The following is a 6,000-nucleotide window of genomic DNA, read 5'->3' as shown; positions in this document are numbered from 1 at the left end:
CTCTCCTTCTTAATTCAAGAGGTGCTACTATTAAAATGCTTCTTTATTCTCTCTTTGTCATCCTCCTTCATGCTGAGCTACTAAAGTGATTGTAATACTGTTCAGTAATCTTGTTTACATTAGGTGTGGCGGGGGTTGTGTGGGGTTATGCTGCTGGTGTATTATGAATCCATCACTGGTTGAAAAACTACACAATGCGCTAAAGTTATGTTTGTGATGAGTGATCAATCAGTGTTTTAAAAGCCAAAAAACAAAATTTTAAGGCCAATGCTCAGTGTCCAGATACAAGTGTCTTCACTTCCAGTCCTCCAATGGTTTTACGCCATAGTTGAACACAAGGAGAAGGAGCACACGTAGTAAAAATATATATATAATAAATAATTTGTTAAACTCTGTGTTACTTGAACATTTTTAGCTGTGCTCCTAAATTTCCTTGTGCGCATGCGCATACCGGTGTAGGAAGCAGATTGTGTACTCCACAGTTGCAGAAGATTCAGCGAAAGAAGAAAGTACACTACTACAGACGAACAAAGTATAGTAATGCTGTATAACCACACCAGAGATTTTTTGCGTGGATTGACAACGAGGTGGAACAGTTACTGAAAATAACACGGGAGTACAAAGTGATTGGGAGTCATCGTAAAGCAACAGTGACAAAAATATTTTAGTAAAATTACCAAAACAGAAACAGTGTCAGTAGCATTGTGTTTTTGCTTTGCATGACTGATAAGACCCAATCAGGAAGCCAAATTTGAGTGTCTGCGTCATTGTTTTTAAAGTCTTTTCTCACTAAATCGCTACCTTGGAGTTCAAAAACGAGAACAGGGTCTGCAGTTTTTCAAACTTATCCGTTTTAGGTCTTCGGATTCGCCATTTTAGTTTGGAAGGCAGGTGCAAACATACCAAAAGGTCTGCGTTTTAAGGCAAATATGTGGTAGTGTTGATGTAGCCTCAGTCTGGCAGTGCAAGAAACTCAACCAATCAGATCATCAGATAGGTTTCTTCAGTCCTTCTTCTCTAAACCTGTTTTTGCAGGTAAAACCACTTTGAGTGTACCCATATTGTTATTAATAACTGGCCATAATTAAAATATAAAAAGCCCAACTAGAGCAAGTAAGTAAGTCAGGAAGAACTGTGATGGGTGTTTCCAGTGGACAGTTTGGTGATCGTTTCACAGTTCTCTCCAAATAAGTTTATCCTGTCTGATAATCTGATTGTGAAAAGAAAGAAGTTCTTTTATTCGCAGACATGGAGAAATGGATTTGTGCTTCTATTTTCTCCAAGCCCTATCAGTGTAACAGTGTGACTCAGCATGAGAAATATCTCCTTTCTGCAGCCAGTGCAGAATGCTGCTGCCAGCCTGTTCACACTCACTAAGAGATGAGACCTTATTTCTCCAATCCTAGCTACCCTTCACTGGTTGATTGACAATTCTGGAATTGATTTTAACAACACACAAAGCCTGGTGTGTCTTTTGCCAGACAACTTGCACACAGCTGTTGCCCCCAGTAACCCTTTTGGAGAAAACATCGGTGGGAAAAGCAAAGCTGAATCAGAATCAGCTTTTATTGCCAGGTATGTGTACACATACGAGGAATCTGACTCTGGATTGTACATTGCTCACGATGTGCTTACTCATACAAAAAATACAGTAATAAAATTAAACACATGCTACAGTATAGAGAACACGTATGTACACTGTAAAAACAAAATTGACAGATTGAGACAATAGTTCAGTGAGTGCAAGGGAAGCAGGAGTGAATTATTATTACCATTATTATTATTATTATTATTATTATTATTATTATGTGCATGTCGGAGGTGGAAGTGATATACAGGTGTACATACACATACATGCATACATGTACACATGTACACAGTGTGAGGGGGCATAGTGCAAAGGATGCTGGAATAAATAAGTATTATGTGGAGGTGTTATGTACTTGAAGTACAGTAGGTGGATTTGGTATACAGTATGTACAAAATGAAATTATAACAATATGAACAGCTCTGAAATAGAGAATGATGAATAAATAATGAGCCAGTAGCAGTAGTAGCCAGTAAACAGGTGGCTGAGTTACTGGGTTATTGCACAGGAATTGTTCCTGACACTGTGAGTCAGAGTCAGCTGTTCATCAGAGTGATGGCTTGTGGGAAGAAACTGTTCCTGAGTCTGTTGGTTTTGGCGTACAGTGCTCTGTAGTGCCTACCAGAGGGGAGAAGCTGGAACAGATTGTGCCTGGGGTGAGACGGATCTGCAGTGATGTTTCCTGCCCATTTCCTGACTCTGGAAATGTATAAGTCCTGAATGGAGGGCAGGCTGGCACCAATGATCTTTTCTGCAGTCCTGACTGTCCGTTGTAGTCTGCTCCTGTCCTTTTTGGTGGCAGATCCACCAGAAAGTGATGGATGGGCAGAGGACAGACTGGATGATGGCTGTGTAAAAGTGGATCAGCAGCTCCTTAGGCAGGTTGAGCTTCCTGAGCTGACGCAGGAAGTACATCCTCTGCTGGGCCTTCTTGATGATGGTGTCAGTGTTGGGCTCCCACTTCAGGTCCTGGGATAAAGTAGATCCCAAAAAACTGAAGGATTCCACAGCAGACACAGGGCTGTTGAGTATGGTGATGGGGGGGGCAGAGTGGGGAGGCTCCTCCTGAAGTCCACAGTAATCTCAGAGATGAGGCTTGTATAACATTGTGTTATAGCTAACTCTTTTGATGTGTACAGACATTTGTGTGCTTAATGGTACAGAGCATTGCAGCTGCATTTGAAATTCAAGGCTGTAGATGTAACTCATAACTGTCTTGCTGCCAGCAGATGGCTGAAGGGATTTATTCAAATGAAGGGAAGGGTTTCCTGAAGTCTAAGTCGTTGTGCATTGTAGAAATCACCCATCACTCTATATTTCATGCCTTTCTGCCATTATTGCTATAATTGCATTAAACATGTCCATTTAATGTTTCTAGTAGTTGAAGAATATTCAAAATGTTAAAAGCAATGGTTTGACAATTTGTGAAATAGGCACAGTTGGTTGAGTTGGATGAGAAGATCAATACCACTCAGTAACTGTCTGGAAAAAAAGTGTGTTTTAGTCAGCTATGTCAGTTCTATAAATCTAATCAACCTAACAACCAACATTTTAATACTTAAGTATGGGTTATGCATTAATTATGCATATTAAGGTATCTCAACTAAATGACACAATACATCTTTTGTAAATGCCCTCCAGAAGCCCCTGTTGGCACGCCATAATTTTTCAGTTATTTGTCAGCAAAAATTTAATCTGATCCAACACAACTGTGGTTGAAGTTTGGTTAGTTTTAGGCACAAAAACAACTTGGTTAGGAGTAGGAAATAATTGTGGTCATGGTTAAAAGAAGCAAGCATTGACTGTTGGTAGGAAACAGGAATCAAACAGTTGTCTCACATGTTAAAGTCCCACATGTTGCTCAAAATGGACACGGATTCATATTTATTTGTACTTACATATGCTATTAGGCTTTTTTTGTAGGAAGAAAAATGTTCCTATGTTGTGTGGGCTAAATGATGGAATATACATATATATGGAATATACATATATTCCATCAATTGGAATATATATATTTATATATAAATACCAATTAAACAGAGGATTCCCACTTCCTCTGTCAGTCCATTTGGTTTTCTTTCATACTTTTACAAACATTCACACAAAGAAAAGGAAGAGTTTTAGTTTTTCCTCTATTGTATGGAACATGTGACACTCTGTAAAATACCCATGTGTGCTGAAACACTAAAGCTGCCTATAATAAGCCTTTGTCATTTGGTCCAAACAGCTTTCACATAAGAAAAAAATGCACTGACAGCCAGCAGTGCCCAGCTGGATGTGTGAAAGGAAACTTTTCCAGCATAAAGCCTCCAACATTTATAGTGGGGGATTCCCATGAATCTGTTGGCACTGTAAACACACAAAGAACCATTGAATATAAACATGATAACTCTGTTCCAGTCCACAGACTTACTTTGCTTTTAAGTATGATCAAGTACAATGCAACAAAATTCAAAAAAGGTCAGTGACCACAACATTACAACCAACAATTAATGATGAAACCAGTCTCCACCTACCATGTATTGCTAGATCTTGGAAGACCTAAAAATTTTCAGACACTCCATATTTAAAAAAGGACAGGAATGGTGTCTTACTGTGCACAGAAAAACCTTGCATGATGGTTTTGGCTCTGTGTGCTGGTTTTTAGAGTCTGGAGGGAATGTGACAATTTCCTGCTGTTATGGCTTCATCTCAGCGTTGTGCTGAAAAAAGGCCTTCTTCCTGCTTTCCAATGATTACTGAGGGCCAGATAATCAGCAGGCCCATATTAAAGTGAATGCTTATACTAAAAGGGCTTAATCTCAGGCTAGAAACAGAGAACCAAAACCACATAATGATTACTGCTCAAGAGAAAATATGATTGATAAAGTTTGTGGTTGAGTTAAATTGTTTCTAATTGTTTGGTTCCACCATGGGTCAGAGATCTAGTTTAAACCAGGCCTGCATGGTTGTCATGACTTCTGTCACATGAGATCCCCATCTCCCCAATCACTTCACTGATCATAACTCAAACTCATGAAATAGGGTTGGAGTTAGCTCTCTCACTGACTGCTGCCGAGGCTGACTGAGTCAGGGTTTAGCTGTAATTATGACTGTAGCCATGGGATGACTCAGCTTTGTTCATTGCTGGCTGTGCTTTGGTTGTTAAGTTGTGATCATAAGTTTACAATGGGAGTAGCACTAACTACATGCAGTGTGTGTGCAATGAATTGACATGGTTGTGCTGGCTGAGGGCAGTATTAAGCTACTGTATTCCTGAGCTCTGTCCTATCAGATTGAAGCACCGTGAGTTCAAACACCGTGTGGCTTTATTGTGCTTTGTCACAGTACAGTCATATCAATAGCATACATGCATCAATAGTCTGAACAATAATCATATTGCAAAAAGCAGCTGCCCAATTTTCAATGAATATTTTAGACACCCCCACTTTAGTGCATTGACAAACCCAGTCGCGCTGTGTCAGTGCTTCATTATCAAATCCATTTCACTTGAGAGAATGCTAAAATCAACAAAATTTCATAAGTTTTCACTGCTACCTCACACTCAGGCAGATTGTCACATAGCATGCACACACTACACACGAGCATGTTGCTAATGTTGGCTAGTCCTTGATACGGGGATGCCAGGTAGCTAAGTCAGTTGGGTCACACACTGTCACCACAAAATGTTATCTTATCAAAGGTTTGGCATTTAATAAATGTTTTTTTATTCTCCTGTTCCTTCTTGATTTTGTTACAAAGTCTCTATAAGGCAGCAGCCTCACTGTCAGGTTAGCTAACTGTTAAGAAGCGCTAAAACTAGCTAACGAACACTCTGGGGTCATGTCAGTCATCTACAATCGCAAAAGCACTCACTTTTAATAATATCTCTGTAACAGACGTGTGCTTTGACTCACTTCAAAAATTGTCCTGTAGAGTCCAGCCGTTTCAAGTCGACATTGTTTTCATAATCCATGAGCCATTACAACAAGCTGAAATTTTTTATTTTTGATCGGGTGCTACAACAAATTTGTTCTAATAATTCTCAGCTGTTATCAGGGCCTTGGTAATCCACCAATGAAACACTGTGTTATGTTTGGCCATTTTCAAAAATAATTAAAGCAATTATTGTATGTTTTGTACGAAAGCGACCTTCAAAGAGTAAAAGGGTTTTGTTTGTATATAGAGTCTTTATTGTTTTGGGCTACACATGAGGATAGTAAACTTTTGCACATAGATGTTTGTTGTGGAAAATTTGTAAATTGTTAAAATATTTATTCCATAATTTTTCTCAATCTAGTGTGTATGACCAGATGAAAGTATCAAACCACCTGTTAAAAGACATCGGAGGACATGAAGGTACAAGGTATTTTATTTGTCATTATACGGCAAGGCTGTATAACGAAACAAATTTAGTAGTTCCTTCATGCTAC

The sequence above is a fragment of the Micropterus dolomieu genome, linkage group LG07 (assembly GCF_021292245.1).
Source record: "Micropterus dolomieu isolate WLL.071019.BEF.003 ecotype Adirondacks linkage group LG07, ASM2129224v1, whole genome shotgun sequence".
Classification (NCBI taxonomy): domain Eukaryota; kingdom Metazoa; phylum Chordata; class Actinopteri; order Centrarchiformes; family Centrarchidae; genus Micropterus; species Micropterus dolomieu.
This window is presented reverse-complemented; position numbering follows the sequence as displayed.